We start from the raw sequence: 12,984 nt of genomic DNA, 5'->3' as shown, positions 1-12,984 counted from the left end.
TAACCTACCTCAGCGTAGAGCTGGAACAACTCAAGTCACTCTGCTACAACTTTTCCCTTCCGTAAAGCCTCGGAACGCTCAAAGTCTAGCACTTAGAATGCTCAATGAGTCACAAATACTCTAATTACAAATATCAATTCAAGAATACCCTTCCCTTTACCCCATTCCAATGGGTGAATGATTTTCTAGGTGTAAAGCAACCTAACAAAGGCCTTAGTAATCACTAATCATCCAATTATAACAATATTACATCAACATTCCAACTACAAATAGTTTTAATGGTCAAACTACCATTTTTATAGAACCCTAGGTCTCAATTTACTTAGTTCATGGCTCTAATGGTGCAATTCATGATTAAGAGGAGTCAACCCAAGCCATTAGATGATAAATAAGTGATAACCACCATAACCCATCTAGTATAGAAGGTTTATTAATTCCTAGGGTTACTACTAAAAATTTCTCCAAGGAAGACCCATAAAAGGGATGATAATCATGAGGATGATACGGAATGATTGAAAGGGATAGACGAGACTTACCTCTCAAGAGTTTTCTTGTCCTAGCTTGGAATTTCACCCTAGGTGCTTGTAGGGAACTATGTTGGAGTATTATGAATAAAGAATGTGGGACTAATTTTCTTAAAACACGACATTCTACAATCGGTCAACTGTTGTGGCGGTCAATTTACCGTTGCAGTGGTCTCGCTATTGCGGTCAAGTGCCCGCTATAGCGGACCAATGAAAACTTAACCACTGCTATGGCGGCCCCTGTTCCGCTATCGCTGTACCGCCATAGCGGCACATGGCCCACACAGCAGACACATAGACCATGGCTGACAGCTGGCGGTGAGGGGCTCACCGCTATAACGGTGCCGCCGTGGTCCTATTTAGGCAGTAAGCTTGATTTTTTCCTAGTTTTCCCCTCTATCACCTAACATTTCATCCGAGACTTCACAAACACAAACAAAACATGCACATATACATAAAAACATCATATGAATCCACCCGTGACCTCGGAATTCCCAACGAAGTTATAATTTTCTACGTCAACCCCCCGAAAGACTCAATAAAATAAAACAACAATCATAAACAAATCAAGTTTTCAGTTCTTAGACTTATAAAATTGAGTTTCTATTAGTTTGTACTACCCTTAGGAAGGTTCTATGTGTTGGGTGATCCTACATTTTTCATAACCATCGGAAGGGTCGTTACATAATACTCTCTCTCGTTATCTCATTTCCACATTAGCATACCAAACGACTCCTAAAGCCTATTCCTCTCTCCCTTTTCCTCTTTCCCCAAAAAACCCTAGTGTCGCCCCAATTTTCCTTCTCTCTCCATGCCAAAAATGGCAATAGCGCAGAGACCTCAAGCTTTTTGCAATCCTTGCACAACTATTTTCATACAACAATTAATGTTTCAATATTGTTTTTGCTCAAATTCATCCAAACACGGTAATGCATCTTTTACTTTTACTCTTTCTTTTGATTTTGAGTCAAACTTGCAATTTTTTGTGTTTTTGTTGTTGTATCACATTGTTATTTTCATGATTTCTTATTGGTCCATAGTTGTTGGTTCAGACCGATACAAAATAATATAGATCTGATCGTAGACATTCGTTTCTTTGTAGCATCTAGCCGTTAATTTCATAGACTCACATTTTTCATCTAAAAAGTCGTTCTGTACCACATCGGTGTTTTAAGTCTTTCGAAGAATTTTGGGGTTCTATAAATAGAATCCCAACCCTCCCTATTTTACAAGTTCTGAACTCTCATAACTTGAATTTTGAGTGAATAGCTCTGAAGTTTCGAGTTCTTAGTTTAAATTATTTTTAAGACTTAACTGTTAAAAGTAGAGGCTCACTAGTCTAAAATATTCATTTACTTGTTCTTTTTTTTTCCTTGTTGGGGATGAGTCTTGAGATTGGAAGCACATGGCTTCAAGATCCATTCTTGACATAGGCTGCACCAACAAAAGGTAATATCTTGTTGTTGTCCTTTTTTTTCATTCATGTCCTCCTTATTATGGTATGATACATTTTGGTAATTAGATTAGTGGTTAGTTTGTTCAAGCATGATTCCTGTTTAAGTTAGTTAGAGGTTGAACCAGGCTTATTGTTAATATACTTAGATTAATCTTTATTCTATTTGCTTAAATGATTAGTGTAGCACTGTGTAGTTGGCTTAAGGGGTGATTTGATTCATTGGTAAAGTTTGAACTCAGATTTCTCTGCTGAATACTAATAGGGACCTTGTTTGATCCTTTGCTCTCTTGATGGGAGGATATTTAATTGTGAACTTAATAGTATATGACTTGAGTAATTTCTAAGTGACACTGCTTGATCTAGTTTGAATCTCTAAATCCTTTGTGTCTAATCATAGAAAAGGAATGATATATGCTAGATGGGACTGTGGTGTGTCTTTTGAATTGAATAGGAAGCGTCTGTTAGTGTGACAATCAAATCAGAGTCTCCTGGACCTTTAGATTTATTCGCTTGATCCAAGTATGCTTGTCTGTGCATTTTTTATCACATCTAGTGCTAGTAAGGTGTTATATACAAGCTTTGAAAGACCTTAATGTGGTGAAGCATGCCTAAACAAATCCTGAGATTTGGGTAAGATGCTTGAGAGGACTTGGGTAAGGTCAAATGCATCTAAATAGGACCAACTTTAATCTAAGAGGAGATTGTGAAGCCCTTTTTTAAAACTTATCTAGGGTATGTGTGTAATGGTATAAACAGGACCTAGCGTAATCTGACTAAGTAACATAACTATAAGAGAGGAAGTCAAATAAAGTCAAAACAGGGGGAACATGGAGGTCTTAAGATTAGACCAATTAGGATTGATCTGAAACAATGTCTGTATGTTAAATGTCTAAGTGCAAGAGGTGTTCCAGTATTGAAAAAATAAAAGCCTCTATGCTACATCCATATTCAAATTGCTTGAAGTCCTTGATCTGAGTTCTGGTAGACTGATTAAGATGAATGCAGTGCCATTACTTAGTTGTTTCTGCTTGCTTGTAATTCAAGGAAAGTTGCTTATATGTTTAGTATCATTGCTTGGCTGTTTAATTGATATATACCTCTGAGATGTAGGGGAATGAGATTTATGATATGATTGGGTCTGTTCAATGCTTAGGAATTGTCTGTGACACCTCTACGAGGTTAAAGTGTTCCAGAAAGTAATCTGATGCCATTTTAACTCATTTTATGTCCTTATATGAACTCAATTAGGTTTTAGAGATTAAAGTAATACCTATCTATGCTTGAATGATCTTGCCTGCTTGTGTTTGCACCTATGTGAACATTCAGTTACAAGTAGCTTAAAGTGGAGCCCTTATGATCACCAGGGACTAATAGTAAGACAAAAGCCACATGAGCTGAACGAGTCTTTTTAAAAGGTGTTCTGGAGAGAGGGTTAAGGGAGAACAAAGCAACTGTCTGGTTCATAACACCTTCCCTCCATATAAAGAGCACCATGGCACTTCCATGGCCTATGGGGCAAGCCTACTATATGAATCCCTTGTAATCATATAGACTCAAGGGTGTAAAATTGGAACCAGAGATAGCCTAATAAATGATTTGCTGAAATTAAATGAAAAGCTTAATTGCATATATGTATTTTAATTGGGCATAAAATGGGAAGGTCTAAAAGGTATTTAAAAATGCTGAACATTAAGCTTCTGTACCTTTGAAAGATCATATAATGCCCATCTTCAAGAACACTGATAAAAAGCATGGATCACTCTTCTCACATCCTTTCCTTTATCCATTCTGAACTTGTATCTTTCATGTGACTCATATTGTTCTTGATCCATGTTTGTTGTCATAATGAAATCAGTTGGAATCTATAGTGATAATTCTGCACCATCTGTATATGTTTGGGACTGCTTGCATTCTATTTGCTTATAGTATGTGTATCCAAATATAGTTACTCTTCCCTGAAGACTGTATATCTTACATAAGGTCATTTGGACTTAGAACACTTTGACATTGCTTGTATTTGGCCCTGCTTGCTCCATGGTTACATGCCTTGTATGCAACTGCTTACTCTTAAGATAGTGCTGCATCATGCTGGTGGTCATTAGGATCATAGAGGCCCTGATCATTCCTGTATCTCCTTTGCATATTTAGATCTATTTGTACTTTGATTCTACTAGTGTCACAGTAGTTAGAGCTCAGTTATTTGTCCTGTGTGTTACCTATTCTGTAAGTGATTGCTTCAGCTAGTGAATCTGATCCTACCCATGCTATGTCCATTAAAGTCATAAACAATGCCTTTCTGCATATTATTGCATCTTGTACAAGTTCATCCACGTTTAAGAAATGCCATGATTTAGCTTATGTGTGTGTTTGCTTTGACTGTGCATAAGTCATATACATTGTCCTTTATATTATGGCCATTGTGTGGGAAACTTTGTATCATCCTCATGGGTATCAGACTTGCAGTTTTCCTCTGTCTATACTATGTCAATGTGTTTCAGTTTGCTTCTGTTTATACCATATCTATGTGTCTCAGCTTGTTTTGTCTATACTATGCTAATGCGCTTTAACTGCAAACTGTTGCCCTCTGTTTTAAGACATCACATCTTGTCTAGACCATGCTATTGTTGAGTATGAATGCTGTTCTATCATTCTTCTTCCCTGCTGCTATGTATGGCTGAGAAATTAAGGCAACTTTGAGGTTGGTTTAACCTTGCCCCCGGTAGCCTGCCAAGCCTAAGGTTCGTGAAGCCTTTTTTGATCTTGAACGGCATCGGGGATACGGATGGTGACAACCCTCCCCCCAACCCCTCATGTTGCCTGAATCTCTGCCATTAAGGCCCAATGCTGTATCTTTGTCTCTGTTTTTTTTTTTTTTAAACCTGTGTATGTATATGTGTATTTTTCTTGCATAAATACTATTAATTATTTGATAGGTTCAGTAAATATAAACAAACTGGGTCCCTCTTTTCCTTCTCCTTACTTCACGGCCACTTGGGCCTAGGTCCAGCCACGCCCAATAGGAAAATTCTTTCAAAGATTATCGAGTCTGAGGAAAGAAATGGAAGCTAATGTTGTTAAATACGCAAAGAAGGCCCAACTATGGATGAAAATGGCACACTAGGGGCTTGGTATGCCCCTAGTCTTCCTTCTCTTGCATTTTTATTTTTGCTAGCTTTAAAATGTAGTTTAATTGTATATTTGTATTTGTATAAAGTTATAAAAACTCACCTATTACATTGGAATCTTTAATTGTTTGAACTAGCTGTCTTAGGACAATGGTGCTTATGTCGTTTAGTTGATTTTAGGTCCCCAAAAATTGATTTTTAGACCTGCTTAGCGTAAATCAATTTTCAAGACAAAAAATGGAAAAAATTGTTTCTTTAAATACTGTTTTTTTAGAATGGATAAGTGAAAATAAGTAAAAACCTTTAAACCTTTAAAGCTTTGACATGTTTCTTTGACATGTATGAGTTAAGCATGAACAAAACATATTTACATTTCTCACTTAAGTATAAACAATTCTTCACATCTTTTATAACAAATACTATCCTTATACATAAAAGGAAATTATTTATATCTGAATATTATAAATTTGAACCTAAATACCCTCTATATATAAAAGGAATAAATTCAATTCATAAATGATATGCAAAATGACAGACTGTATACATGCGGGAAAATAACACTAAATAAACAGTTCATGCAAATACGAATACATTGGAATTTGAAGGTCAACCGCATAGTACAGATCCTTAATATTAGGGTGCCTAATATCTTTCCTAGGGGATCACCAGAGCCCTTACCTATAACATTGGATTACGAAGGTTTTTTCACTGTATATGAATAAATCCTTCGAAACTGATTTTCCTAATTTCTTATTAGATGGCGACTCTTTTCAAAACAAAGTCTGAAAGAACACCAACAAGTTCGAAGTAGCTTTCCGAGCGCTAACCCTGCCTGCGAAATGCGAACGGTAACAGGTGGCGACTCTGCTGGGGACCTAAAGGTTCTAACCATAAGGATTCCAGTATAATATGAGTTTATTTATTTTAACTGTTTATGTATTTATTTTCCCGCAATTTGGTCGTTTTGGCGTCTTTTCCCCAAATTATCCTTTCCATAGCTTGGAAATAATATTCTTCACTTGCGGGGATTGGTGGTATGATTATATAATTACTTAATGAGTATGAATAGTTTATTCATAGGAATAGTGGTTGCGCCCATATAAGGTATAAGTTGGTAAATAACGTATTTGACGGTGTGTAAAAGTTTTAACGTGCACAAAAAAGTTAAGTGAATTGGGGAAAGCTATAATGATAAGTTATTAGGCCAGACCCACTTCTCAAGACACATACATGTAGTGGTCTAGGGTTCCAAAATAAATATATTTAATCTTGGCATGAAAAAGAAAGGAAGAGGAACACTTTGACATTACAATGGAGGCAAACAACTGAAAGGGAATTTTTCTCGTGCAAGTAAATCTTAGGGACATTGGGTATGGAGTTATATTTCTTTGACTAAATTATACTTGTTGATTATGCAATCATTTCACAATAATGGTTATCAAAGCTTAGATAATACTATACCATCACAAATCATCCGGTTGTTATCACATGTGAAAGTATAAAAGAACTTTTATTAGCTTTGTATATTATCACAAAGAAGTGACGATTTCACCAGCAAAAGAAATGGAAATGAACAAGTTAGAGGCAGCAACAATTGGAGCCCATTTGTTAGTTTTCAAACTGAGTAATATAATGATTATGGGCTAATGATGAGACAATTATGAGCTAATCATTGAGAAATAGGATAGAATGGATGAATATGTTATAGGTTAAGGTTATGCATATCTTAATTCGGGATTGAAGTTACTGTTTCGGTAACTTATTTCAGTTTCACTTTTTCTTATAATTCTCAAGTCACAATTTGTTTTCTTTTAATATATAGTGGGTACACGTAATTGATTATTAGGGTATCGGATTATAAGTCCACTTTCGAATTTCTAGTATTTGAGATGTGGGAAGCTAGATTTTAATCCTAAGTTAAGATTTTGGGGTAGAAAGTTTTGACCCCTAGTCTTAAGAAATGAGAATTTATGATTTGATAGTCCATTTGTGGATGGAATTGACTAATTTCTGAATATAGGACCCTTAGGTTATGAGTAAAATGATTTTTAAAGAAAATTTTAGTTTTTCCCTTGTGGGCTCATGGTCACCTTTCGGGGTGAGTTTTTGGGTTTCGAATATAAGTATAGCAATATGAGTGTTCTTAGATTTATATTCTAACGTAGATTATATATTTGATATACTTTGTCTATTCGGAAGCACTCCAGAAGGGAAAAGCTTTGGCATGAGAGTTTATGGCTCCTATTCGGCATTGAGGTAGGTTACGGTTTACTTTATGTCTAGACTTCGGTTAGCGAAACGTATGTAGATAGTAGTGATTGACAGGAAAGGATGATAGGCCTTGGGTCATGGTGTGAAGGTGAATTCTATCTAGGTTGGTATTGTGAGCTGTTATGTGGGCTTGTCGCCATTATTGTGATACTGTTATATAGGCTTGTCGCCATTGTTGTGATATTGTTATGTGGGCTTGTCGCAATGGTTGTGATTTCATGCACTTGACATAATTTTCTATCTCTCTCTTGTTATCTCACTTGTCATATGGAAGAGGAAGGTTATTATTGAAAATTGAATATTGAATCACATTTCATAGTATGAATTGGTGGAACCTGTGATTGCGGAGATTATTGAGGTTTATTTCATGTGAGGCATGCATCCCATATTCCATGTGTTATTTGATATGATTATCACATAGTTCTATCTATGTCACATACTAGCTCACTCATCTCTTGAAAGGGAAGGGTAATATTGATGATTGAACAGTGGACAATAATATGACTTGTACTTGTTGATTGCATATTGGTGATATTGTTGAGACTGATATCATGCATGACATGCTTCCATATTACTCTTATATTGTCCTGATGGTGAGGTGAGTGATTGAGAGGCTCTGAGGTCTTTGCCGGAGATTGAAAGTGATTGAGAGGCTTCGAGGTCTTTGTCGGAGATTGAGAGTGACTGAGAGACTCCGGGGTCTTTGCTGGAGATTGAGAGAAATTGATAGCCTCCAAGGTTTTTTCCGGAGAGCACGAGTGGTACATGGACTTCACGAGTCCCCCATGGGTCATAGCTATGAGGCATTTCCATAGCATTTGTGTACGAGAGTGGAGAATGAGAGGTGACTACTACATTGCATAGCATTTGCATAGCACGGCATTGCATTGCACTCCATTTGAATTGTTATTCATGTCATTGTATGGCACATTCTCTGATTGATTCTTGAATTGTGAATTATTGAGTTGTTGTTGTTTGTAAGTATTTATTTTAGAGGCTTGATGGGCTCAAGGTTTAGAGATTTCAACCTAGGCTTATAACTTGGGATATTGAAATCCCTTGTGACTATTGTTACTGCAAGACTTCCATATTTGCTAGAGTTGTGATTGTGTTTGATAACTTGTCCGCTTACTTGTTAGTTGCTTCTTGTTTATATGCGTGAACTAACCATTGTCGGCCTACGATACCTACGAGCCTTGTGTTGTGCTCATACTACTCTTGCTACACTGTTTATGGAGTGTAGAGTTGTTTTCAAGTGATATTAGAAGTCTCTCGATAGTTTCGAGACATTCGTCAGAGGCATTTGGGTGAGCTATTTGAGATCTTGCAACCTAGAGTCTCTTCTTAGATTTTTGTTGTTCCTTATCCTTAAACAGAAGTCGTATCTAGTTTGAGTCTGTTATTTACTTCAAATTGTAAACTTCTTAGAAGCTCTTATACAGGTCTAGACCAGGTTTTGGGAATTTCTTATTAAAAGTATTTCTTCCGCATTGGTTTCAATATTTAAACTGTTGGAGTGCGTTTACATATTGTTATTCCGTATGTTGTATGAAATTGAGGTAGTTAGGGGAAGGGTTCGCCCACCAGGGGGATTAGTGAGGGTGCCGGCATAATCCGTGATTTGGGTTGTGACAATGCTACATCCATATTCAAATTGCTTGAAGTCCTTGATCTGGGTTCTGCTGGCCTGATTGAGATGAATATAGTGCCACTACTCAGTTGTTTCTGCTTGCTTGTACTTCTGGGAATGTTGCTTATATGTTTAGTTATCATTGCTTGGCTATTTAACTGATATATACCTCTGAGATGTAGGGGACTGAGGGGGATTAGTGAGGGTGCCGGCATAATCCGTGATTTGGGTTGTGACAATGCTACATCCATATTCAAATTGCTTGAAGTCCTTGATCTGGGTTCTGCTGGCCTGATTGAGATGAATATAGTGCCACTACTCAGTTGTTTCTGCTTGCTTGTACTTCTGGGAATGTTGGTTATATGTTTAGTTATCATTGCTTGGCTATTTAACTGATATATACCTCTGAGATGTAGGGGAATGATATTTATGATATGATTGGGTCTTTTCAATGCTTAGGAATAGTCTGTGACACCTCTGTGAGGTTAAAATGATCTAGAAAGTTATCTTATGCCATTTTAACTCATTTTATGTCCTTATATGAACTCAATTAGGTTTTAGATATGAAAGTAATCCCTATCTATGCTTGAATGATCCTGCCTGCTTGTATTTTCACCTATGTGAACATTTAGTTACAAGTAGCTTAAAGCAGAGTCCTTATGATCACCAGGGACTAATAGTAAGCTAAAAGCCACATGAGCTGAATAAGTCTTTTTAAAAGGTGTTCTAGAGAGAGGGTTAAGGGAGAACCAGGAAACTGTCTAGTTCATAACACCTTCCCTCCATATAAAGAGCACCATGGCACTTCCATGGCCTATATGGCAAGCCTACTGTATGAAGCCTTTGTAATCATATAGACTCAAGGGTGTAAAACTAGAAACAGAGATAGCCTAATGAATGATTTGCTGAAATTAAATGAAAAGCTTAATTGCATATATGTATTTATATTGGGTATAAAATAGGGAAGGTCTAAAAGGTATTTAAAAATTCTGAACATTAAGCTGTTGTACCTTTGAAAGATCATAGAATGCCCATCTTCAAGAACACAAATAAGAAGCATGCATCACTCTTCTCACATCCTTTCCTTTATCTATTCTGAACTTGTATCCTTCATGTGACTCATATTGTTCTTGATCCATGTTTGTTGTCATAATGAAATCAATTGGAATCTATAGTGATAATTTTGCACCTTCTGCACATGTTTGGGACTACTTGCTTTCTGTTTGCTTATAGTATGTATATCCAAATATAGTTACTGTTTCCCAGAAGACTGTATATCTTACATAAGGTCATTTGGACTTAGAACATTTTGACATTGCTTGTATTTGGCCCTGCTTGCACCATGGTTACTTGCCTTGTCTGCAACTGCTTACTCTTAAGATAGTGTTGCATCATGCTGGTGGTCATTAGGCTCAGAAAGGCCCTGATCCTTCCCGTGTCTCCCTTGCATATTTAGATCTATTTGTACTTTGCTTCTACTGGTGTCACAGTAGTTAGAGCTCAGTTATTTGTCATGTGTTACCTATTCTGTAAGTGATTGCTTCAGCTAGGGAATCTGATCCTATCAATTCTATGTCCATTAAAGTCATAAACAATGCTTTCTTGCGTATTATTGCATCCTGTAAAAGTTCATCCAAGTTTAAGAAATGCCATGATTTAGCTATGTGTGTGTTTGCTTTGACTGTCCATAAGTCATGTACATTGTCCATTATATTGTGGCCATTGTGTGGGCAACTTTGTATCAGACTTGCAGTTTGCCTCTGTCGATACTATATCAATGTGTTTCAGTTTGCTTCTGTTTATACAATATCTACGTGTCTCAACTTGTTTTGTCTACACTATGCTTATGCTCTTTAACTGCAAACTGCTGTCCTCTATTTTAAGACATCGCATCTTGTCTAGACCATGCTATTGTTGAGTATGAATATTGTTCTATCATTCTTCTTCCCTGCTGCTGTGTATGGCTGAGAAATTAAGGCAACCTTGAGGTTGGTTTAGCCTTCCCCCCGATAGCCTGCCATGCCTAAGTTTCATGAAACCTTTTTTGATCTTGAAAGGCATCAGGGATACGGATAGTGATACCTCCCCTCCCCCCCATGTTGCCTGAATCTCTGCCATTAAGGCCCAATGCTGTATCTTCGTCATTAAGGCCCAGTCAATTACGTGATAAGTTCAGTAAATATAAACTAACCGGGTGCCTCTCTTCCTTCTCCTTACTTCACGACCACTTGGGCCTAGGTCCGTCCAGCCACCCTATTGGGCCAAAGGTCCAATAGGAAAATTCTTTCAAAGATTATCAAGTTCGAGGAAAGAAATGGAAGCTAATATTGTTAAAGGCGCAAAGAAGGCCTGATCATGGGTGAAAATGGCTAACTAGGGGCTTGGTACGCCTCTAGTCTTCCTTCTCTCTTATTTTTATTTTTGCTAGCTTTAAAATGCAGTTTTATTATATATTTATATTTGTATAAAGTTGTAAAAGCTCGCATATTATATTGGAATCTTTAATTGTTTGAACTAGCCGTCTTAGAACAACGGTGCTTATGCCGTTTAGCCGAATTTAGGTCCCCAAAAATGGATTTTTAGACCTGCTTAGTGTAAATAATTTTTCGAGATAAAAAATGTTTTTTTTTTTTTTTTAAATACAGTTTTTTTTAGAATGGATAAGTGAAAACAAGTAAAAACATTTAAAGCTTTGACTTGTTTTTTCTTTATATATATATATATATATATATATATATATATATATATATATATATATATATAAACCAGACCAGTTCTCCCTTCAAAATACACTAAGTATGGATCTAGTAAAAATAACGAAAAAGTTTTGGATCCAGAATCCGAATAATTAAAAGGAATTGGTGAAATTTTGGGCTGTAAACCGCTGACTATGATTAATTGTAAAAGGAAAGAAACGCGTTGGGCCAAGCTCAATGAAGTTTTAAAGAAAAACTATAAAAAGGTTTGGGCCGAGCCAGAAGGAATCAGACCTCTTTAGTTGTATGATTTTATTAAACAAGCCCATTTTGCCCAGATAACAAATACAATTTAATAATTGTTTATAAACAAATCTGCATTCGAAATATGCCAAGTTTTAAGAAAGTCGTTCTAAAAAATGTATTAAACGGATTAACCCGAACCATGTATGAGTTATGCATGAAAAAACATATTTACATTTCTCAATTAAGTATACAAAATTCTTCACATCTTTTATAACAAAAACTATCCTTATATATAAAATGAAATTATTTATATTCGGATATTATAAATCCGAACCTAAATACCCTATATATATAAAGGGAATACATTCAATTCATATATGATATGCAAAATGACAGACTTTATAATGCAGGAAAATAACACTAAACAAACAGTTCATGCAAATAATCATACATTGGAATTCGAAGGTCAATCGTATAGTACAGATCCTTAATATTAGGGTGCCTAACACCTTTCCTTGGGAATTACCAGAACACTTATCTAGAACTTTGGATTACGAAGACTTTTTCACTATATATTAATAAATCCTTCGAAATTGATTTTCCTAATTTCCTAAAATTAGGTGGCGACTCTTTTCAAAACAAAGTCCGAAAAAGTACCAACAAGTTCGAAGTTGCTTTCCGAGCGCTAATCGCCAGTGAAATATGAACCCTAACAACTACAAGGAAATTATATCCCTACTATAATATAAGTCAAGAAACTGAAAACCTATTTAGAAAAGGATTTAAGAAATAAGAATTCCCATTCTTGGAAGAAATTAATCTTGAAACTTGAGCTTCTTGGACTTTCTTGCTCTTGAATTTCAATATTGTGCTTCTTGGTTTTCTTGAATTTCTTGACCTTCTTGATCTTTCATCATTCTCCCCTTGTTGAGAAAGACCCGTCCTCGAGTCTAAAGGCTTCATAAATGGCAAAAGATTAGCAAAAAAAAAATAAAAAATGGAACAACCCATACTCACCAGGCTCTAAGTTACATTT

General features: G+C 36.1%; 1 long non-coding RNA gene across 1 annotated transcript; it reads left to right on the top strand.

Annotated features, from left to right (window-relative positions):
- The first annotated feature begins 1,214 nt into the window (after window positions 1-1,214).
- LOC132626490 (uncharacterized) lies at window positions 1,215-8,876 on the top strand. Its single transcript, XR_009577340.1, has 2 exons — window positions 1,215-1,973; window positions 4,982-8,876. It is a non-coding gene; the product is annotated as an uncharacterized LOC132626490 (long non-coding RNA).
- The last annotated feature ends 4,108 nt before the right edge of the window (window positions 8,877-12,984 follow it).

The sequence above is a fragment of the Lycium barbarum genome, chromosome 2 (assembly GCF_019175385.1).
Source record: "Lycium barbarum isolate Lr01 chromosome 2, ASM1917538v2, whole genome shotgun sequence".
Lineage (NCBI taxonomy): Eukaryota > Viridiplantae > Streptophyta > Magnoliopsida > Solanales > Solanaceae > Lycium > Lycium barbarum.
Note: the sequence above shows the minus strand (reverse complement) of the source record. Positions and strands in the feature narration are given on the sequence as shown.